Below are 25,499 nucleotides of genomic sequence, written 5' to 3'. Positions count from 1 at the left end.
GCTTCCAAAACCAAAGACAATGACTATTCTAAAACTCTTAATCTTCTATACTGTCCCCTGTGGTCCAGGAAAGTGGATACTACCATTCAGAATTTACAAATATTAAAGTACCTTATCCAAGGGAAGCTAGTCAGTGGCATAACTGAGATTAAAGACGATGCAGCTGATTCTACATCCTTGCTTTTCCTCTAACCCCTGTCAGCTCATCTGGACAGGGCCTTTAAGTTTCAAATTCTAGCTCTGCTCGTCACAGTCTATGGAGCCTAAGGAAATCACTTAATCTGCTGGATTCTTAGTTTTCTCATCTGTAATGTTGCAATTATAACTATTTTGAAGAGTAGTTCTAATGGAATATGAAGTAGCATATATGAGCTGGAATGCATTATGCAAATATAAGGTATATTTACTGCTGTTGTATTGGAATGCAAGGGCAGTACTTCCCATGATGCTTTTCACTCTCCCATTGCTCAATATTCGCAAAGGAGAGAAGAAAGAGATCTATCTTTTGAACAATGTTAATTTCATCCTACGGCTTTTGATTATTCATCCCTCTGAGTGATCTAGTCTCATTATATTCAGTCATTCACTCTAAATGCTTGGCAGGCATCCAAATAGTTATTTGTTCGACTCAATAATCTAAGTTTATTGTCTTAAATAAATCACACCTGACAAATAACTCATGCTTCCAAATGATCTTTAAAAGTGGGTGCTAAAGTGACATTGTCAATTCTAAAAATCATGGATGACTTTAAGGCTTTTAACAAAACAACTTAAAAGTCTGACATTTTAATTTATTGCTGTACTGCTTTCTCTAACTATACTTTGTTTAGTTTCTACTACTTCCCAAGTAGTAAGTTTCTCACTGTGAAATATAATTTACACTTTTAGAAGAAATCAGCTAGGAACAGTGGAGGCATGAGTAATGTAAATATGAACCTCTTCTTAAAAAGCAAATATTCCGCATTATTTAATTTTCTCATTTTAAAAAATGTTAATGTCAGTAGCCACAAACATACAAAGAGCTGGATGTATTTAATTTCCACAAAAAGATACTTCAACTTTTTTTTTTTTTTCCCGCAACAGGTTTGCCGCCAGAACACAGGTGTCATGAAAACCACTGCTCAACCTAAGCCAGAATGGGGAAGGAAAAGACTCATATCAACATTGTTGTCATTGGACACGTAGATTCAGGCAAGTCTACCACTACTGGTCATCTGATCTACAAATGTGGTGGGATCTACAAAAGAACTATTGAAAAATTCGAGAAGGAGGCTGCTGAGATGGGGGAAAAGGCTCCTTCAAGTATGCCTGGGTCTTGGATAAACTGAAAGCTGAACACGAACGTGGTATCACCACTGATATCTCTCTGTGGAAATTCGAGACCAGCAAGTATTATGTGACCATCATTGATGCTCCAGGACACAGAGACTTTATCAAAAACATGATCACAGGCACATCTCAGGTTGACTGTGCTGTCCTGATTGTTGCTGCTGGTGTTGGTGAATTTGAAGCCAGTATCTCCAAGAATGGGCAGACCCGTGAGCATGCCCTTCTGGCTTACACACTGGGTGTAAAACCACTAATTGTTGGTGTTAACAAAATGGATTCCACTGAGCCACCCTACAGCCAGAAGAGATACGAGGAAATCGTTAAGGAAGTCAGCACCTACATTAAGAAAATTGGCTACAACCCCAACACAGTAGCATTTGTGCCAATTTCTGGTTGGAATGGTGACAACATGCTGGAACCAAGTGCTAACATGCCTTGGTTCATGGGATGGAAAGTCACCAGTAAAGATGGGAATGCCAGTGGAACCACACTGCTTGAAGCTCTGGATTGCATTCTGCCACCAACTCATCCAACTGACAAGCCCTGTGTCTGCCTCTCCAGGATGTCTACAAAATTGGTGGCATTGGTACTGTCCCTATGGGCCGAGTGGAGACTGGTGTTCTTAAACCTGGCATGGTGGTCACCTTTGCTCTAGTCAATGTTACAACTGAAGTCAAGTCTGTTGAAATGCACCATGAAGCTTTGAGTGAGGCTCTTCCTGGGGACAATGTGGGCTTCAACATCAAGAACGAATCTGTCAAAGATGTTCATCGTGGCAATGTGGCTGGTGACAGCAAAAATGACCCACCCATGGAAGCAGCTGGCCTCACAGCTCAGGTGATTATCCTGAACCATCCAGGCCAAATTAGTGCTGGATATGCACCTGTGCTGGATTGTCACACAGCTCACATTGCTTTCAAGTTTGCTGAGCTGAAGGAGAAGATAGATCATCGTTCTGGAAAAAAGCTGGAAAATGGTCCCAAGTTCTTGAAATCTGGTGATGCTGCCATTGTTGATGTGGTTCCTGGCAAGCCTATGTGCGTTGAGAGCGTCTCTGACTCTCCTCCTCTGGGCCGTTTTGCTGTTCATGACACGAGACAGACGGTTGCTGTGGGTGTCATCAAAGCAGTGGACAAGAAGGCAGCTGGAGCTGGCAAGGTCACCAGGTCTGCCCAGAAAGCTCAGAAGGCTAAATGAATATTATCTCCAATACCTGCCATCCCAGTCTTAATCAGTGGTGGAAGAACGGTCTCAGAACTGTGTCAATTAGCCATTTAAGTTTAATAGTAAAAGACTGGTTAATGATAACAATGCATGGAAAACCTTCAGAAGGAAAGGAGAATGTTTTGTGGACCATTTGGTTTTGTGTGTGTGTGTGGCAGTTTTAAGTTATTAGTTTTTAAAATCAGTACTTTTTAATGGAAACAACTTGACCAAAAATCTGTCACAGAATTTTGAGACCCATTAAAACAAAAGTTTAATGAGAAAATAAAAGAAAGAAAGATACTGCAAACTTATTAGTATAATTTTGGAATCTCACTGAGGAGTGTGAAAAATAAATTTGTTACTCTATGTAATAAAAAACAAAAGAGAAGTATACTAATAGTATGGTCCCAAGTATCACAAATGTTGGACTTCAGAAGCTACACGAGAAGAGACAAAGTAATGAAATAATGCCTAATCAGTATATTTGATAGTGTAAGATTAAAATCTTTAAGTAGTTAGGAAATGTTTATCATTTCAATCAAGTCAAATTTATGTTTTCCTGGAGGAAAGTATTACATAAGTAACTCAGAATGTATCATCAAAACAATTTGTTTTGGGGAGCCTGGGTGGCTCAGGGGGTTAAAGCCTCTGCCTTCAGCTCAGGTCATAATCTCAATGTCCTGGGAACAAGCCCTACATCAGGCTCCCTGCTCAGCGGGGAGACTGCTTCCCCCTCTCTCTCTGTATGCCTCTCTGCCTACTTGTGATCTCTGTCAAATAAATAAATAAAATCTTTAAAAAATTTGTATTAAATATGAGTACTTTGCTCTTTATTTGAATGTAAATTCTGGGGGCAACTCAGTTTTGTATATTCACAATATTACAACTATATAATGAAATGTGCTGAAAAGGTCCAATTAAGGAGAACTGGTAAAACGGATGCAATTTCTTACTGTTTTTCCCAGCTCACTGCTCAGTATTCTCTTCTATAATAGGACAGAAAACATGGTATGGTTAATCCAAAGCACTAGCCTAAAAGGAATCTGACTTCTCCCCTAGATTGCTTGTTAACCACTCCTTTACGTGGTCAGAAGACATCAATAAGAAACTTGGTAGGTTAATTTAAACAGTTCTCCCATTGATCTGTCCTCAAGTAATCATCAGCCTTATGCCCAGAAAAGACGGAAAGAAAGCAGATTAAGTAGCAATATAAATACACTGGAAACAAGACATGCTGTAATTTATGTGCCAGCAGATAATTGATAACAGAATGCTTTGTAATTAAATATAATACATCCCATATAAATGCAGGGTTATGTTTCAGTAACCATATTTATGGAATACAGTAACTAAATACAAAAATAGAACTATTAAATTACTTAGAGTGAAACCTATTAACAATATTGAACTTTTCTGTCAGGATTTAAATTGTGATAAATTGACATAGAGTTTATATTATTAGTTAAAAATAAAATATTAATGAAAAAAAGGTTTTTAAGCACTTTTGCCTGCCAGAATTTGCTTCTAATAATTAAAGTGCCAGCTTATTCAATGCTTACATCATAAAAATAACAAATCGGGGTGCCTGGCTGTGTCATTTGGCAGAGCACGCCACTCTTGATCTTGGGGTCATGCGTTTGAACCCCATGTTGGGCACAGAGCTTACTTTAAAAAAAAAAGCACAACTCAGTATTATTAATACCATATATTATAATTACCATATATTTACTATATAACTTGTTTTCACGTTCAATCACCTGCAGAGATACCTATATTTCTTCAAAAGGAATAAAAAAGTGAAAGAAATTCTTTCACTTAGGGATATGTGAGGTCACCCTTAAAAAGTCAGATTTTATCAAATGACACAGTTACCTGGTACTTTAGGAACTATTCACCCAGAAAATCCAGGTAATTTAGACAAAGATATGGGTTTCCTCTTAAAAAAACAAAACAACAACAACAAAAAAAAAAACCAATCATATACACACAAAAACTTTAATTATAGGGTCAGCTGAGCACAAAGTCCTAAAGGCATCAAGTAATTAAGCAATGTTCTGCTGCCCTGGGGCTGTCTACAGATTGCATTTAAAAACTAACTGATGGATCAAATTGCATAGAACAAAACCCACACATACATGCCCTTACACACATGCATACTCCTGAGCACACATTAAATGAGTGCATATGAAGACTAGTGAAAACTGAATAAGATCTGGAACCTAGTTAACAATATCATATTAATGTCAATTTCTTCATTTTGATATTGTACTACAGTTATATAAGACATCACCATTTGAGAGAAGGACACATGGGACTTTGTATGCTATTTTTGCAACTCCCTGTAAATCAATAATTATTTCCAAAATTGATTTTTTTAATAACCCCATGGAAATATGCCTCAGTGAAATGATATATTGCTAATACATAGAATGCTGGATCAATACCACAGAAAAAGATCTAAATGTAAATTTTTTTAAATGGGGCATTAATTTGTTGTCATTTCCACCATTTTTTGATCCAAAGCTTTAAAACAAAAACAAAAACTAAGTTTATGTTAGGATTCAGGTCTTTATCAGTGGTATGCTGGTAAATACTTAAGAACTAGTTCTTAAGGAGGAAGCCCTGATTTGCGTTATTTGCCATTTACCATAGTGTAAATATTCTACCACGATCATTTTAAACTACAAGTGTACCAGCTCACAAAATTCCTGAAAATTTAGCAATCCCTTCTCATATGAAACCTGTTTCACCAAGAAAGAGAATGGGCTCTGACTGGGTATGCATACTTTTGGCCCCTTGGACTCCTTGCCCCACAGAGAGAGTGCAGCAGGACAAGGGCCAGAGTAATTCAAGTCCCCCCTTGTCTGAACTAAATCATCGTTCTATATGCCAACTTCATCTACCCAATTCTCCCTTGTTTATTCACTTTAAATCTGAAAAGGATTCAGCCAAGATCAGAAATATCTGATACAAGCTGGAGAAGACATGTTAAGTACTTCTTTGTGGGATAATTCCTATTTTGGTGGTCTTCCAGCCACATCACATACCTGAACTGAGCCACAGGCTGGAACTAATTTGTTTCTAACTGATTTTAGAGAAACAAAGCACCCTCTCTAATTAGTACATAGTACATTCCAGTGATTACTTCTTCAAAAAATGAGGAGAGCTTCTCTGGAGATTTTGTGCTCTTGACTTAAAATTCATTTCTCTTCTATCAGAGAGTATCATGGTCTTTGATAAAGCATGTGTTTGTTTCCTGCATCTTATATCCTCTTGAAGATTATTTGGAGAACTATTTTTGAAAATTATTTGGAGAACTGAAGATTTAGAGAACTCTTTTTAGTTTTTTCCAGACAACATTCATTAGATGAATTATGAGTATCTTTATTCTCTGAGAAGGAATCCCACTCATTTCTATAACCTGCCTAATCATTTTTAATCACTCAAATTAAAATTCCCCAAAAGTCTGTGAACGTGGCTTAAGATCACTAATGAAGTTTTATATTAACTCAGTTAATCTCTTCCTATGATTTTTTATTAAAGTAAAAAAAATTCAAACCCATTTCCATGGCCTACAAGATCATACATTCAGTCTTTTCTCAGACTGCAGATAAAATTTAGTGTATTATAACTCACATTGTGTGTGTTTTTTAAAAAAGATTTTATTTATTTATTTGAAAGACAGAGATCACAAGTAGGCAGAGAGGCAGAGGGAGAGGAAGGGAAGCAGGCTCCCTGCTGAGCAGAGCACTCGACTCAGGACTTGATCCCAGGACCCTGGGATCACAACCCGAGCCAAAGGCAGAGGCTTTAACCCACTGAGCTACACAGGTGCCCCCTGACATTGTGTTTCAATGAACATCATGGCACAGCACAACATAGAATAGACTAGACTAGAATAGAATCCATTTATGAAGTATTATATGGCAAATTATTACCCAAAGTTGCAATCTAAAAGTTATTTTTTACTTCTAGTAATATTTTGAAAAATCAAATTCCACAACCCTAATGGCCCTGCCCTCCTCTATGCCTTCAACCTCCTTTAGTCCTCTCTCTCACTTAATCTCCCACACTGGCCCTCTGGGTTTCTTAAACACATCAAGTTCATTTTGGTCTCAGGAACTTTGCCATTGTAACTATTTCTTCAAAGTTCTAAGAATGAAGACATCTCTTTGCAGTTCTCATTTGATTTCCCCTTATATTTCATAACATTTGGCACCTTTTCACATACTTATTGCTCATTTGGATAGCCTATTTGGTTAGGTGCCTGTGCAGGTCTTTTGCCCATTTTGTTTTTGAGTTGTCATCATCTAACCAATTTGTAGTTCTTTATATTTTCTGTATATGGATACTTTGTTGGCTATAGGTATTGGAAATTTCTCCTAGTTGATCTTTTTGCTCTTTTATTGGTATCTTTTAATAAAGAGCCATTTTATTTGTTTATTTAGGTCAGCACTTTTGCATTTTGTTTCAGAAATCTTTGCCTACTTTATTAAAGGCATAAGGATTTTATTTATGTTTTCTACCAAAAATTTTGTTTTGCCTTTCTTTTTAGGTCAATTATATACATCAGATTACTTTTTATACACAGCAAGAGGTAAGGACCGAGGCACATTTTTTTCCATAAGGATTATTTCATAGCTCCATCCTGTCACCACATAGCAGTTTCAAATCTGTCTCACCTTAGGTGACTATATATGTGTGGGTCTATTTCTAGACACCCTATTCTGTTCCATTGGTCTACTTCCCTGTCTCCATATAAACACCACTCTATCTTAAACACTGCAGCCTTATAGTGATTCTTCAAAATATTGGTCACTAGCAATAAAAAGGAATGAGCTATTAATAATATGCAATAGCTTGGATGGATATGAAGGAAATTACACTGAGTGAAAATCCCAAAAGGTTACATGATATACATGATATACAGTTCCATTAATACAACATTTTTGAAATGACAAAATTCTAAAGATGGAAAACATATTAGTGATTTCCAGGAATTAGGGATAAGAGAAGGAATGGCAGGAGAAGGGTCTTATAAAAAGTTAGCACAAGCCCAAAGAATCCTTATAGGAATGGAACTATTCTATATCTTGACGATGAGGATGATAACATAATTCCCCATGTGTTAAAATTACATAGAACTAGGGTCACTTGGGTAGCGGAATTGGTTAAACATCTGACTCTTGGTTTCAGCTCAGGTCATGATTTCAGGGTCATGAGATTAAGCCCTGTGTCAGGCTCTGGGCTCAGCGCTAAGCACAGAGTGTGCTTTGGATTCCCTCTCCTTCTACTTCTGTCCTTCCCCACTGCTCTCCTCCTTTCAAATAAATAAATCTTTAAAAAATAAATATATAAATAAATAAAATTTCATAGAACAAAGTACACATACGTATGAGTACATATAAAACTGGTAAAATCTGAATAAGGTGGGTGGGTTATATTAATGTTAGTTTCCTGGTTGTGATGTTGTACTGTAGTCATGAAAGATGTTACCACTGGGAGAACCTAGGTGAAAGTTACATGGGGTATCTATCTCATTTCAAACAATTGTATATGAATCAATAGTTATCTCAGAACAAAAAGTTTAATGAGAAAGTATTGAGTTTTCCAGTGAACATAAGATAGCACCCCATTTATTTAGCTCTTTGAAGCTTTCTCTTGGATGTTTTGTATTTTTCAGTATAGAGATGTTGCACATTTTTGTTAGATTTCCACATATTCTAGGTATTGATGCTATTTTAAATGACACCACTTTAAAATTTCATTTTCCAGTCTAGGGACCCTTTAGATTCTAGTTCTTAATGCCAGTCCACATTAAAATATTCAGTGGTTTCTCTTTCTCCCATTAGAATCTCTATGCTTATGGAAAGCTCAGTCCTTAGCGTGTGCCCAAGCCTGGTAAATGCCTGCAGACAGGCACATCTCAGCTCATCAAAGAAGGGCTCTTCAAACACCTCAATTAAAAAAAATGGACAAAGGACTTCAATAGACAAATCTCTAAAAAAGACAAAAACAGCCAACAAGCACATGAAAGGATTCTCAGTTAGAGAAATGCAAATCAAAACCATAATATGATACAATTTCATACCCCTAGGATGCTTCTAGTTTGTTTTGTTTTTTTTTAAAGGGAATATAACAAGTGGTGAGGATGTGGAGAAATTAGAGCCTGCTTACATGGCATGTGGGAATGCAAAAATGGTTTAACCACTGTAAAAAATGGTTTGGTGATTCCTCAAAAAATTAAACATAAAATTACCAGCAATCCCACCCCTAGATATATACCTACATGAACTGAAAACAGGGACTCAAATAATATTTACATGCATGTTCAGAGCAGAACTATTCACAATAGACAAAATAGGGAAACAACCCAAATGCCCATCAACTAATGAATAATATATAATCCCATTTATATGAAATACTCAGAATAAGTAAATCCATAGACACAACACAGATTGGTGGTTTCCAGGGTCTAGAGAAGAAAGAGGAACAACTGCTTAATGAGTATGGAATCTTCTTTGGGGAATGATGAAAATATTTTGGACTGGATAGAGGTGGCTGTTGTGCAACAGGGAGAATGTACAAAATGCCACTCAATTGTTCATTTTTAAATGGTTCATTTTTATTTTTTGTGAATCCCACCTCTATAAATGAAAGACTTCTTTCTCCTAAGGAAGTTTAGGTTATATACTCCTCTATGCTTCCATAACTCTAAATGTCTTTTTAAAAAGTTATTTTATTTATTTATTTTTTTTTTTTTAAAAAGATTTTATTTTATTTATTTGAGAGAGAGAGACAGTGAGAGAGAGAATGAGTGAGGAGAAGGTCAGAGAGCGAAGCAGACTCCCCATGGAGCTGGGAGCCTGATGTGGGACTCGATCCCGGAACTCCAGGATCACGCCCTGAGCCGGAGGCAGTCGTCCAACCAACTGCGCCACCCAGGCGTCCCTAAAAAGTTATTTTAAAATGTATGCACTTATTTCCAGTCATTACAGTGAAAAGAATGGCCTACCCAGAAGTAAACCTCCACAGGTTACATTTTTAAATATTTTGGATCATTTATTATTTTCTAGAATTATTGTGTTGATTTACTTATTTCCTTTTCTATGATCTGTGTCCTGTGCCGAGATTCCCCGGCACAGGGGATGCTGTTAGATGCTGTAACAGAGCAGGGACCTTGTCTGTTTTCCTCACTGCTACATCCATACATCTCACAGAGGGCCAATCCACAGCAGGCACTTAACAAATAACTCCTGAATGCATAAAGTGTTTCCATGAAAAACAGAGCAAAACCAGTTTTATTTAATATTAGTTCACATAAAACTGCCATCTATCTTTGTCCCTGAGTTAATTGATAAACCTGCAGTTACTGGGGGGCGGGTGGGGGGGTAATATTTCTATTGCTTTCAAAGCAAAAATCAGTGGGGAGGAATGGGAAATAATTTTTTCAAGTCAAGGACACAGAACAGATCATTAAGGGAGATTCATTAAGACCAAAGAGTCACACACAAAACAAGGAAGCTGAACAGTTATCAAATGCAGCTGCAGCAAAGGCAATTTTGCTATTGCAGTCTTAGAGTATCATAAGCTCCTTGCAGCCTGGGAAACTTCATAAACTAGGTCCCAACATGAAGTGGCAGAAATTAAAGCAGTCAGATCAGGTGCCACATTGTCAAGAAGTTCCTGAGAGAGATGCGAGAGTCATAGAAAATATTTGCTTACCTGATCTCAGCAGACTGGTCAAGGTCTGAAGTACCAAAAAAAGGTCATCATAGTCAATGAATCTGCTCGAGCAGTGGCTCTCAAGGGCTCCTCAGCGACCCTTAGGTCCATCTGCAATATGAAAACAGCACGAAAGATATTCACCCAGATTTCCTTCATTAAGTGTTATTGCCAAATTTAGATCTCACTTCAAATGTGTGGGCTCTTAACTTTCCAACCAAGCTTGGCAATTTTGGAATTTGTGTAACAAATTCCCAAATTCCATTGATTTGGTGGGAATTCAGACTTAATATTTCTAAATAAATGGGATGTAGCAGGCAAGAAAATGGCTAATGAATCTTCCCAGAAATTGAATAGCCCTTTTAGAAAATGGAAACAGCTTGCATGGATTAAAATCACTCTTGGAATAGTGACTGCAATGTAAAATCTGGCTTTTTCCTGAAATCAAAATTCAAGTTGCTGGTGTTTATTTATTCCTCTTTTTCATCCAATGAAAGCTTAACCAAAAGCTACGGATTTGAGATTGTGTCACTGCATCTTCCAAGACTAGATTTCTATGTAGCTTGCAATATATATATTTTTATTTTCCCATGCCAAATTCATTCATTTCAGGTTTGTTGTACCACAAATATCTAGCAACATGTTCACAACAGTCTGTAAATAGATTTCATGTGGTTATTTCAATCAGTAACTATTATTGTAGAACATGTGTGTTTCCTTATATGTAGCAATTTATTTGAAGTATCTACAGAAGATCAAGTGAAAGTATATATTAAAGCATGACAATAATATGTTTACCCTCCCATTTTAATATCATTTATTTCTTTGTAGAGTCTTTATTAATTCTTGGTAAAGCTGGGATTTTGGCACATCAATAATATACAGGACAATTCTATCAGTTTCTGTTCAGAGAGACGAAGTTCAATTTCTGCACAAGCTTTGAGCCTGACTGACATTCAGTAAGCTCTTGGAATCTGAAAATGATACTAATAATAAATTGTTTAGCTTGGGGGTTTTTTTCCCCCTTTTTTCAAGAGACCCACATCTAATTACTTTGCAAAATAGCCCCAACATCTTGGTATGAACATACCTAATTTACAGGTAATCTCAAAACTTCTTCTTTTAAATAAAAAAGTACTTTCCTGATACCGGTGTGTTATTTTCCTTTTAACTCCCATTTTTGCCTAGTAATCTTCATTGGGTTATAAAAAGGGATTTTGAGAAATATAAGAAGTGTCTAGAGTCCTTCATTTCAATCCCTCTTGGCTTATGTTCCTCATTTTATTTATAATTGACATCTTCATGTATATGCATTTGGAAGAAACTGATGGCAAATACTGAAAACTCCAGTGGCTACTGGTAGAAAGAGATGACGTTATTCTCATCCTTTATAGGACATTAAGTCTCTGGCCATGGGTACCTATACAGGCCTAGCTCATAGCCTGAGATTGACTTCAGCTCACTAATACAGCTTTAAGTGAACAGGAAACTTTCTCAAGAGAGACATTTTTCACTTCAAGTTGTACCTAGCTGAGCAAATGCTGCAGAAGAGAAGTTGGTAAGTACACCATCTACCCAGAAGGCCATCAAGAGGCCCCTGGGACAGAAGGAACAACCATTTCTGTAAAAGAACATGGCACTGGGTGGGGGACTCACTGACCCCAGGCAGTAATTTTTTCAGGTGAATCTAGAGGTCTGTAAAAGCCAGTGTGTCCTCCCTCATGAAAAACAAACTTGCTTCTTGGGTACTGGGGCAGTGAGGGCTGAAAATTATAGAAAATAGTTCCTAAGCTGCCCAGTCATGAGCCTTTTGACAGCATAAACTACTGGAAATCACTCCCCTTTAAACACACATGGGGTTTCTTTGTGCCTTTAGTTCATCTATGAAGACTGTTCCCTTCTCAAGCTCACTTTTTTTTAAATGAGATTGATACAGAAACAACTGCTCCTATTCCAAAGAATAAACTTTCTAATTTCATTTACATAAGCTCTTTTCCTCATTTCTGATTATCTATTTTTGTGACTATCTTTCAATATACAAATAGCAATATGCTTGACAATCAGGTGCTTCCCCAGATTTCCCTGGGGGTGCTCGGTAAGATATGTTGTATCATCTGCCTAAAACTGGAAAAACTATGAATTCCAAGAATTTAAGATTAGCAGGTCCTTCTGTGGGCCTGTTTTAGCCATGTAGTCTCAGCAATAAGTAAACCTTTGATGTGTTCACTGAGACTTGGGAGTGGTTTCTTATAATATTTCCTGACAAACACAGTAAATGTTAAGTAGTATGCATTACTTGTTAAATGTGTTACTTGCTAAACAGGATAAAGTTTAAATCTATCATTAAGTTACTTTCATTAAATACCTATGAAATGAATCTTAAAATTAGTTGTTTGAAAAAAAATAGTTACTTGAATTACATTGATTCAAAACACTTTTAATTAAAATGGTAATTGATTCCTTAAATCTCAAAGAAGATTTCTCAGACTGCGTTACTGGGAAAGAGACTCATAGGGGAGTCCGTGGTCCCAGGGGCTCCTTGGGAACTCTGGTTTTTGTAATACTGCTCTTTGGAGAATGCCCAGGGCAGAAGCTGCCATAAGGGCCTCTAATCTGAGAAAGGATGTAGAAGAAAACAAGTCCTGCAACTCTAGCATCATTTTGGTTGAATCTTGATAATTTTGATTTCAGTAATCTGCCAATGCTACACATTAGTTTCTTACGAAAGTTACTACCTGCCTCTGCTTACAGCACACAGAAAATTTAGTAGTAAAAGGATTCAAAGAAGTTTCTCTGCATAAAAATTTTACTGCTAATACAAGGTATACTTATTAGGAAACATTATCATTGTTCAAGGTTAACTACTTCCTTGCCAAAATGGCTACCCTGAATTAGGATTCCAGCTTGCAACTGCTTGATCAGCAAGGTACAGTGGGTAGGAAGGTTCTCTGTATCATCAGGCTGAAGAACTAGGAGACCAGAGGGCTGTTTCAAGGCTTAGAAGTACCTACCAACCAACTTCTGTTCCCCAGGGATCCCCACTACTAAACTTAAGGTCTCACGTGTTGTATCAGCTCCTATACTTGCCTGGCTCTAGCTAGTTGTTATGGGGATTGCCAGAAAACAAAACAAAACCAGAATATTTAGAAGGCAACTTTTCCTTGGTTATCAATAGACATGAAATACTCATAACTATGTAATTCTACCACTAGGCATTTATTCAAAATAAATAATCATAGATAACACAAAGTTTTTTCTATCAGAATGTTAATCACAGTTTTGTTTCCTTTTTAACAACATCAATGAAAAACCTGGGTATAACCTAAATTCCAAAAGTAGGAAATTGTTTAATTTCATTATGAAACAAACATAGTCAGTGATGAGTTAAGAGCAAGGCTTTGGAACCACTTACATTAGATTAGAATTACAACTCCATTCTTTTTTTTTTTTTTTAAGATTTTATTTCTTTATTTGATAGAGATCACAAGTAGGCAGAGAGGCAGGCAGAGAGAGTGAGGGAAGCAGGCTCCCTGCTGAGCAGAGAGCCCAACACAGGATTCGATCCTAGGACCCCGAGATCACAACCCGAGCTGAAGGCAGCAGCTCAACCCACTGAGCCACCCAGGCGCCCCTACAACTCCATTCTTAATTCATTGTTGAGTTATAGGCAAGATGCTTAACTCCTTGACAACTATTTTCTCATCTGTAAAATGGAGTAACACCTATCTTATAAAAAAAACTGATGTGGGGAAATCAAATTATGTAATTTAGATATACTATGTAGCACAGTCTAGTATGCAGTAAATACTCATCATAAAATTAATAGTTACAGTTGTAACAATAAAACTGTATGTAAGCATTAAAGTCATGTTGTAAAAGAATATTTCGCAGGGTGCCTGGTTTGCTCAGTCAGTTTGGCAACCGACTCTTGATTTCAGGTCAGGTCAGATCTCAGGGTCATAGGCCCCAAAATTGCACACCACATCAGGCTCTGCACACAGCAGGGAGTCTGCTTGAAATTCTTTCCCTCTGCTCTTCACCTCGGCTTATGCACACACTCCCTCTCTCTCTCAAATAAATCAATTAAAAACAATTTTGCTATAAGAAAATACAATTTATTGTTAAATCAGAAAAATAGTAATGAAGTAAAATATAGTGCACGAGTTTAATTTTTTATAAAATCTAAAAAATGTGAGTATAAAATAACAAGAAAGATACAATATACGTCAACAGTATTTATTCCTAAGTGATAAAATTAAGGGATGATTTTTGCTCTTTTTTCTTGGTGTTTTGCTTCAGTGATTATATTAAGTATTGCAAACTGAGTAAAGAGGTTTTTGCAAATATGTAGAAAGACAACCACTGTCATAGAAAAACAATAATAATAATTTGTTTTAAGAAGTGGGTGATTGCTTCCAGCTAGGAAGAATTAGAGAAAGCTACAGGGAGGATATCACACATAAAATGAACCCCAAAGTACATGCAAATTTTGCTCAGGCATGGACAAGAAGGGTACTTTTGAGAAAAAGAACAGAAAGAATAGAAATGAAAACCTACAAATGTTTGAAAGCTATTCAGGGAACAACACATGCAATTCAGTTTCCTACACATGGTATGCCAGAAGGGGTTTCCTGCCTCCAGATCAGAGAGAATATGAAGGCCAAGGCTAAGAATTTGGGCTTTGTTCTAAGTCCAGCAAAATGTTAATAGTGTTCTTGGAAAGGGGTGGGGGGTGAGGAGAGAGAGATCTATGGTAAAATACATTAAGGAAAAGCTTCTTTACCCTCTTCAGATATTCCCAACATAATCAAAACCTCTTTGATACCTTAAAATTATATCAAATTATACCTTTAAAAGACAAATGCATCATATTTAATCTTTCTACTCCAATATTTGTATATAGATCAAAACACTATTTGCCTATGCTACCCTAAGAATGACATGAAGTACAGACAAGCTTTCTAAGGAAAAGGAAAGAGCAGAAGGCTTCAAGTATGGGAGTTCTAGCAGAATAGAAAAATCATGAATGAAAGATTTTAGGGAAGCTTTTAGGAGCTCCAGAGGCAGACAGTTGGAAAGGAGCACACCAAGGAATGCAACAGAGAATGCAAAAGACAAGTTTATCTCCTTCCCAGTCCCACCTAAGCTGACGACATCTGCAATATCAGGTAGGAAATCTTCATGAATAAGATGCAGTGGGAGTCTCAAGGGGGTGAGTCTAGGAAGAAGCAAACTCTTTGCTTCCATCCTAACTCATTATTTAAAATCCCTCGCTTACACAGTGAGGGAAAGGAAGGTCTACGGCTCTCTAGCTGCTGACCAAGTAAAAAGGAGAAGCTGTGTCTGTGACATAACCACTTAGCTCTTCATGCCCCTTTCCAATCTGACCCTCTTTATGTCATTATCTTTATGTGCATTACCTTTATGTGAGTTACTGTTATGTCACTTTCACAGGTACCATTTCATTAACAAATGTAACAACTCCACTGGAGCAGGAAGAGCAGATAATCCCAATTTACAAATGAACTTTGTTAAAGTTACCACAATAGTGAATATAGTTCTAAAGAGACCCCTATCGCACATAACCACGGGGCATCAAGTTAGACCACAAAGTTCTAGAAGCATTTACTATGATTAACAAATACCAGTAAATATAAATATATAACATAAAACTGCAAATATAAATATTAAAGAAGTAATAACTGTAAATCAAAGATGCTGGTATTACATGTATAAAACATTCACAATTTGAAAAATATGGGAAAATTTGGCGCACAATGGGAGGCAGCAGAGAAAACATATGTATCCATCACATTGAAGTCAATTGATTTCTAAAATGTGCTTAGTTATATCTTAATAACAAAAGATACAGCAGAAAGCACTACTTTGTAGTTAACCCAAATTATTGAAACACTCCACATTATAGTTTTTTATTAAATTATAGGAAGTACCATGGGGCATCTGGGTGGCTCAGTGGGTTAATGCCTCTGCCTTAGGCTCAGGTCATGGTCTCAGAGTCCTGGGATCAAGCCGCTTCGGGTTCTCTGCTCAGCGGGTAGCCTGCTTCCTCCTTTCTCCCTGCTTGCCTCTCTGCCTACTTGTGATCTCTGTCTGTCAAATAAATAAATAAAATCTTTTTCTAAAAAAAATTATAGGAAGTACCATTGTTCTGGCAAATCTACCTGTCTTTCTCATTGCATGGCTTAAAAGGGTCAAAATCTATCTCAGAGAAAAAAGGGGAAAAGGTGATCTAAGAAACAACATAGCAGACTCTCATATCCCATGCAATTTTCTTCTCCAGAAATAAACATCAATTTATCAGCCTCATATGTAAACTAGAGAAACTATATAGGTCCTCAAAGATTCCTTGTTGAACATTTTTGTGGAATGAAGTTCAGCCAATATTTTGACTAAGTCACAGGGGAAAAGAGAGTTTAGAGTTTGAACTCTGATTTGTTCAACTGTTTGATAATTGCTCATTGTTTCACAGAAATTATGAAGCAAGTTGAATTGCGGCCAATTACAAATTAAATTTTGCCAAATCCACTTCCAAAACACTATATATACCGGCCCAGGGCAAGTGACTATAAACTAGAAACATTTTAGTAATGCTTAAAGATAGGAAAATCAAATTTATTGGGCCTCATCATAAGCACATTTTGCAAAAATTTTCATAAAGAGTACACTGGAGTTTAATGGACACTTCACATTGTGAATAATTATCTAACTTTAGGTATCTGAAACAAAGGAAGCAGAAAGTTCTCCACAGCTAAAATGAGAATCCGATTTCTAGATTTTATCTAATCTCTAGATGTGTGTGTGTAAACATGTACGTATGTATGAAGAAACAGAGAACAGGGAGAGAAATTAAAATTTAAAAATTGGGGGGAACAATGGAGATGGCAATTCTATTTATTTACCCTGAAGATATTAACAAAAATCAGAACTATATTTAACAACTCACTCATTATTCTAAATTTGTTACAATAATACTAGAAAACAGTTCTATAAGTGAGAGTATTAGAGTATTCATTTTTGTCTGAGTTCATAGAATCTCATGAGGTTTTAAAAACTCATTAACTAATAGAATTGCTCTAGGTCTGGAAGTTCACTAATAAAATTCTCCAGTGTTTAGCAAAATTGTATTTGATAACTGGTTCTTTGTAAATTGCACTTTGATGGACCTTGTCCACAGCTTATTTCATGGAGGAGAAAATATATATATAAATCAATTAAAAATTCAGTGTCTATATAGTCATACCAAGAAGTAGCTAAAATACTGTTTCCCAGACACAGTAACTTTCTAAATAAAACAGGACTACATAGCACTCAAGTTTGCATCTTATATCTAAGTATATCCTTTAAATACTGGGCTGGCACGTGTTTCTTCTCTTGATTTATATTTGGATAATTTACATCTTTAATATTTTGGTAAAGATCCAATTCCACTGGACTGAATCACTTTGAATGAAGTAGATCTAACTACATTCTCTGGATACATGGAATTCTCTCATGAAATCTGGAGATAACTCCAGTGGATTTAACAAATTTTGGTGACCTGGAAAAAATAAAGCTACTTTTGCTGTTATATAAAACGCAGTGCTCAGAACATGATTCCCACCCTCTAGAATGTCTTCTTCTTTGACCTTGATTGTCTGAGAGATGAACAAGTCATTTCTGATTCATGAATTCTTATAATGCATTCTATTTTAACTTGACTAATTTATACAGATTTACCACCAAATATTTTTAATCTGGTTATTAAGAAGCAGTCTTATGAAAAGGAAGGATGCATTCCTTCGGAACATGGACAGTTAACAAAATTCATTGTCCTAATTTCCAAGTGATTTAAGGAAATCCATCTGGACAGAGCAATATAACTTATGAGAAAATCCTATACTTAGGAAAATCTGGCAGGATTGTCTTCTCTCAGATATTAATATATATAAATAGTTACACGTTAATAGTTATGTTTGTACATATACACACGTATATAAATGCATATACAATAATAAATGTACTTTCACTGATTTATTAACAATCATAAAATAAGCTTATTTTTAAGACTCTGGCAATTGCAAAGCTTTGTCAGAGAAATTGATGGGCCAACAATGACATTTCCTTAGTTTTTCATTTTACTTCCTATGTGTAGGTGAGAGTAGTAGGTACAATTTGGGGCAGGGTTGATGATGATATGGATGTATTTGATATGTGTATTGAATTCAATTCAACCAGTACTTATTTAATGCCATCTACAATCAATGAACAGTAAGCATTATTACATGGGATATGTGCAGGAGAAAATGTAAAGATTGGCTATGCGAAAATACTTAGGGAAATAAGTCATTTTTTGACATTTAGGATGGCTATAGTTTCACCTATTTAAGTTCACAAATATGTTAACTTTGATCACTTCCCTTTAAAGTAAAAATAAGGGGCGCCTGGGTGGCTCAGTGGGTTAAGCCTCTGCCTTCAGCTCAGGTCATGATCTCAGCGTCCTGGAATCAAGCCCTGCATAGGGTTCTCTGCTCAGCAGGGAGCCTGCTTCTCCCTCTGTCTCTGCCTGCCTCTCTGCCTACTTGTGACCTCTGTCTCTCTGTCAAATAAATAAATAAAATCTTTTAAAAATAAATAAATAAAATAAAGTAAAGATAAAATCTAAGATTTTAGCTAACTTATAACTATACCATATTTAAGTAAAGTGATGCTTTCAGGATTTATTAATGCATCTATTATTATGTGGCTTTAAATTAAATAGTCCAAGACCTCTAGGATATTTGCATTTGTGTGTGTGTGTATATATATACACTTCTTAAAGTTTTGCTGTTTCCTTTCTCACTTTCAGCCTAATTACTACCTCTTACTGTTTTGAGTGTGTCTGTCTATAGCAGTACTTTTCCTGCTCTCTACTTCACTCCTATTAACTCATGTGGTCATGGAGACCATGAAATCTGACTTGCTGAATATATCTGTAAAGTAATGGTAAATAGGCTCCAAGATCCAATGATCTGTTTTGTGAAAAAGTGGGTGTTAGCATATGAGTTTTGAATCACCTACCTTGATTGATCTCAGTTCTGTTCTGGAGAGTAAGATTGCCAATAAATTGAGTTCTGTTCCAGTGAAACACAGGAGCTTAATTAAGAAGCATTCTTCATCCCCAAACAAAAAGACCTGGTAATATTTGACCAGTGGAATTTCAAAATTGCTATGGACCAGTGTGTGTTAGGTTCCTCATAATTTCCCCTTTTTCAAATGTAAGGGTTTACCCAGTCATCTTTTTCCTGTTTTATTATTTTGCATTGGAAGCGTGATGATAGATGACTTATGTTTTTAATTCGGAGATTTCTGAATCAAGATGGTCCACATCTGGACATTATATAGATCATGATATCCTAGACTTTGAGCCCAATACCTTGGATACCTTTGGGAGATCTAAGCTAAAGAGGACAATATTTTGCATTTGGATGAATTGAGAATATTTGTGCTTACAGGAGCAGACAGTGGTAGATCGTATTGATGGGCATTTCATTCTTTATCCACCATGTATCCTTACATTTAGACAAGTAACTGCAGTACCTTAACTCCATGTGTGGGGTGATTTGCTTTTTCAATGGGCTCAGTCATTTGACTTTCTTTGGCCAATGAAATATTAGCAGGTATCACATAAAGAGCACCTAGAAAAAGGTTACTAATTGAGATCTGCTGTCTTGTGTCTCTACTATAAGCAAGAAAACAAGCCGAAGCTAGCCTGCTAGCTGGATCATGAGAAACACCAGGAGCAGAGATGAGTTGCCTCAGACTTACTAGCTGAGTCCAGCATGAATCACCTGATAGTCAGTGGATCACTCAGAGAGTTAACAAGCCCAGACAGGATAAGCCTACTTGTCTAACCAAACCACCAACTGCCCCCAGATATGCACACCACAATCGCTTCATGTTTTTGCCACTGAAATGTCTGTGGTGGATTGTAATGTGGCATTATTCTATAGAACATGCCTGATAAAATTATGTAATTTTCCTACTAGACATTAAATTATTGCAATAAAGGCCTAGTCCAATTAATCTTTGAATCTCTCACCCAGGAAAGTCTTTCATATACTTTTTAAAGAAAATTAATTTTGTTTGTTTAGTAAATAAATTATAGAAAATGTGGATTGCATGTATTATATTATTTAGAAAAACCTCAAAGATTCCTGCCAGTTAGTTTCTTAGCCAAAAAATTTAAAAATTAAAAAACTATATATAAAGTTGCTTCAACCCAAAGAGGCTGTTAGGACTGTGACAGAATGCATTACTGTGGGTGTTCCAAGGGAGAAAATGTAAAGGTTCCCAGTTGCAGAAAAAGGTGGTTCATTGAATTAAATTCTGAGTTGTATTTGTTAGTTATGTGCTAAAAAAACTTATGCAATTACATTTCCTTCTACTCCGCCACACAGCAAGAGCTTTTATCACTATAAACTGAGCAACATCAACATCCCTCAAAATGACAACATATATTTTATGAAATTTATTAATTGCTCCTTTTATCTCAAATAATAAAAGCCTTACAACCCACAACCTACAGAATGGGAAAAGATATCTACAAGTGACATATCTGATAAAGGGTTAGTGTCCAAAATCTATAAAGAACTTACCAAACTCAATACCCCAAACACAAATAATCCAGTTAAAAATGGACAAAAGACATGAATAGATATAGATACATTTTTCCAAAGAAGACATACAGATGGCCAACAGACATATGAAAAGATGCTAACAGTACTCATCATCAAAAGTACAATGAGATAGCACCTCACACCGGCCAGAATGGCTAAAATTAACAAGAGAAACAACAGGTGTTAGCAAGGATGTGGAGAAAGGGGAAGAGTCTTATACTGATGGTGGGAATGCAAACTGGTGCAGCTACTCCAGAAAACAGTATGGAGGTTCCTCAAAAAGGTAAAAATAAAACTACTCTATGATCCAGCAATTGCACTACTAGGTATTTACCCAAGGGATATATGCACCCCCATGTTTATAGCGGCATTGTCCACAATATTCAAAATATGGAAAGGGCCCAAATGTTCACTGACTGATAAATGGATACAGATGTGAGAGATACATATGTATCATATATTTATGAGATATCCACACACATACATATAAACATGGAATATTACTCAGCCATTAAAAAAGAATGAAATCTTGCCATTTGTAACAACATGGATGGAGCTAGAAAGTATTATGCTAAGCAAAATAAATCAGTGATAGACAAATACCATATGATTTCACTCATATGTGTAATTTAAAAAACAAACTAAACAAACATGGCAGGGAGCAGGGGGAAGAGAGGAAAAGCAAGAAACAGACTCAACTACAGAGAATAAACTGAATGTTACCAAAGGCAGGTGGGGGATGGGTTAAATAGATGATAGGGATTGAGGAGGGCACTTGTGATGGGCACTAGGTGTTATATGCTAAGTTTTGAATCACTAAATTCTACACCTGAAACTAAATTTATGCTCTATGTTAACTAACTGGAATTTAAAATTAAAAACTTGAGGGAAAAAAAGAAAAGCCTTAATACCCAGCTGGCTATGAAATATTACTAGAGGCCAAACACTGGAGAAAGCATAATGTTTCCCAACTGCAAAGCCAAAACCTTCATCATTTGCTCAAGATCTTAAAATATATATATAAATAAATAAATATATATATATATTTATTTATTTATATTTATTATATTTATTATATATATTATTTATTATATAATATTATATTTATTTATAAATAATATATATATATATATATATATATATAAATATATTGCTTTTCTCCTAGCCCATTTTATGCAGTCTTCAACTTTTCATTATGGGCAAATAAAACTATGACTTGTGACTTACTTTCTAAGAATTAGCTTCCTCTATCTGGAACAACTTCACTAATGTTCTTATGTTTCACTTACTAAACACTTTAATTGGATGACTGTGTGAGTCTTTTTATGGTGCCAAAAAACTCATTTCCTATTTAAAACTGGGTGTAGGCTAGCAACAAACAGAAATGTGGTACATGGACTACAACTTCCAGCTACCAATGAATGTGTCAACCCAGAATACTGTATAGGAACAAAATATACTTCACTTGTTACCAAAAAAAAAAAGGATATTCTATATTCTTCTACTTTAAGAGAATAAATTCCAGAAGGAAACTTAGCCTATGGGAAGTAATGAAGAGCACAGGAAAAGCTAATAAATAAGAAGTCAAAAAATAAAAATAAAAATAAACCACTGTGTTTCTTTTATTCTTGAAATTCTCTTAAGGGACTATCCAAACAAAAGTAATATTTGAAGTTATAACTTATAATGAGTGTGGAAATAAAAGATATGACAAAAAGCACACAGTAACCGAATTATACTATGTTAGGATATTATGTTATAGACCATGAAGTGTGATTTTGGAAGTAGAAATGGAAAATGACAGGTGTAAAATGTAAAATTTTACAATATTAACACTAAATGGAATTTGATAAGTTGAAGATGTGCATGGTTAGTACTAGGTGTAACCGCTAATGAAAATAATCAAAATTATATCTATAGAGCTATACTTATAAAACCAATAAGGGATAGAAATTGGAATAACAAAAATAATTTTTTTGATGAATCCAAAATATGGCAGCACAATCAGAGAAAGAAAAAGGGATAAATGGAAAATTCATAGAAGATGGTATGCGTAAGCTCATCTATAGAAAAAATGATATTAAATGCAATGTACTAAACATTCCAATTACGAGAGAGAAATTTCAGACTGGATGACAAAGCAAGGCCCAAATACATACTTTCTACAAAAAAATGCATTTTAAATATGAAGACAAGGTGGAAGTAAAAGGATGGAAAAAATACATAATGAAACCAGTATGTAAAACAATGAAAAATTAGATATTTTTCATAAAACAAAACAAAAACCCAGTTATGGTTATATTAATAGGATGGACTAAACCTATATAATGAGCTTATATATATTTGATATATATATTTGAGAGAAATACCTGATAGAACTAAAGGGAAAACCCAAAATATCTGAAATCATACTTGTAGATATTTAACACCCTTATTTTAATAATTGATAGAGTCAGTAAACAAAACTCAGTAAGGATGTAGACAATCTGAACCATAGTATCAGCTAACTTGACGTAACATTTATGAAATATAACCCCCAGTACCTGCAAAATAAACCACCTTTTCAAGTGTGCATGGAATGCTGCATATGCTAGCCTATTAAATAGGTCTCAGTAAGTTCCAAGGATGGAAATTTTGCAATGTCCTCTGACCACAACAGAATACCAAATCAACAACAAAGTATATATAGTACTGTCCAAAATATTTTGAAATTAAATACCAGATCTCTGAATAAACCATGGATCACAGAGGAAATCATTACAGAAATTAGAAAAAAAATTTCATACAAAACAATAATAACACATGTTGGGATGAAGCTAAAATACTGTGTAAGAGAATACTTATAGTCTTAAAGGCTATATTTAGAAATATAAAGTTTAAAATAAATGATTTATATGTGTATCTTAGGAATCTAGAAAAATAAAAGCAAATTAAACCAAAATTAATTAGAAAGAATAACATAATAAATAGAACAAAAATCAATAAAAAGTATATTAATAACAAAGGCAAACTTAATGCTTTGAAATGTTAAGGAAATTGGTTAAAAGTTTAAAATACTAATCAAGAAAAAAAGAAAACAAATTTTCAGTATCAGTAATGAAAGATGGGATATCGATAGAGATCCTAATTATACTAAAAGGATTAAATGAAAAACTATGTAAATAACTTTGATAACTTAGATGAAATGAATAAATTATTTGAAAAGCGTTATTTGTTTAACAAATTCAAAAATAGAATGGCAAAGTAGTCATATCTATTAAGGATATTATATCCATAATAAAAAAAATTCTTTCAATAAATAAATCTCCAAGATAGATGGTTTTACTAGTAGATTTTATCAAACATTTAAGGAGTAAACAGTACCAATTTTATTTAAGATCTTTCAGATACTAGAGAAGGGAATGCCTCTCAAATCATTTTAATATACCAAAGATATCACAAAAAATATTATAGGCCACTATCCATTATAAACATATTTGCAAAAATTCTTAACAAAATCTTAAAATAGAATTGAGCAATATACACCAAAGATAACACTTTTTGACTCAGTGGGTTTTATCCTATACATGCGAGGTTATTTAAATCTTCAGAAATCAATCAGTGATGATCACCATACTAACAACAAAGGAGAACAATCAAGTGGACATCTCAGTACTTTCAGAAAAGGCAATGGACAAAATCCAAACACCTATTTATAATAAAAACTCAGCAAGCCAGAAATATAAGAGAATTTTTTTTTCTAAGACTTTATTTGTTTTAGAGAGAAAGAGAAAGAGAGTGTGAGCGGGGAGAGTGCCAGAGGGGGAGGAAGAAGGGAAGGGAGAAAATCCCAAACAGACTCCACTGGAAGTACAGAGCCCCACTCAGGCTGCAGGTAGATCCCAAGACCCTGAGATCATGACCTGAGCCAAAACCAAGAGTCAGAAGCCTAACTGACTGATCCACTCAGGCACCCTGAAGGGAAATTTCTTAGTAAAGGACATACATAAAAAAATTTATAGCCAATCATAATGATGAAATATCGAACACTAAGAGCACAAGCAAGAATATCCACTCTTATGGTTTATATTCAATATTTCACTCCAGGTCCAGCTAGTGCAATGAGACAAATAAAAAAGAAATAAAAATCTTAAAAACTGAAAAGAATTAAAACTGTCTGTGTTTTCAGAGAATGTATTTATCTTGTTGAAAATGCCAAGGAATTCACACAAAAAATTTTACTAAAATTAATAAATGAAACTAGTAAGATCACAGGATATAAGATTAATATCTGAAAATCAGTTACAAATTGGATATCACCAAAATTCAAAATTTCTTATCTTTATGAGAAACTGAGAAAATAAGAAGTCATGCCACACCCAATGGAATAAAATATTCACAAAATATATATGCATATAATATACAAATAACCAAATAAAATATAAAGAGACTTCTGCAGATATTTCCCAAAAGAAGATAAAACATGGATATTAAGCACATGAAATCATGCACAATCATTAGTCCTTATGGAAATGCACATTAGAATCAAGAGTGAGGGTACCTGGGTGGCTCAGTCACTTAAGCAACTGCCTTGTGCTCAGGTCA

At 35.3% G+C, this 25,499-nt stretch overlaps 1 pseudogene; it reads left to right on the top strand.

The window, feature by feature from the left end:
• Positions 1-1,121: 1,121 nt before the first annotated feature.
• LOC122917668 lies at positions 1,122-2,564 on the top strand (annotated as a pseudogene).
• The last annotated feature ends 22,935 nt before the right edge of the window (positions 2,565-25,499 follow it).

The sequence above is a fragment of the Neovison vison genome, chromosome 9 (genome assembly GCF_020171115.1).
Source record: "Neovison vison isolate M4711 chromosome 9, ASM_NN_V1, whole genome shotgun sequence".
Lineage (NCBI taxonomy): Eukaryota > Metazoa > Chordata > Mammalia > Carnivora > Mustelidae > Neogale > Neogale vison.
The sequence above is the reverse complement of the archived record's forward strand: the minus strand, read 5'-3'. Positions and strand labels throughout refer to the sequence as shown.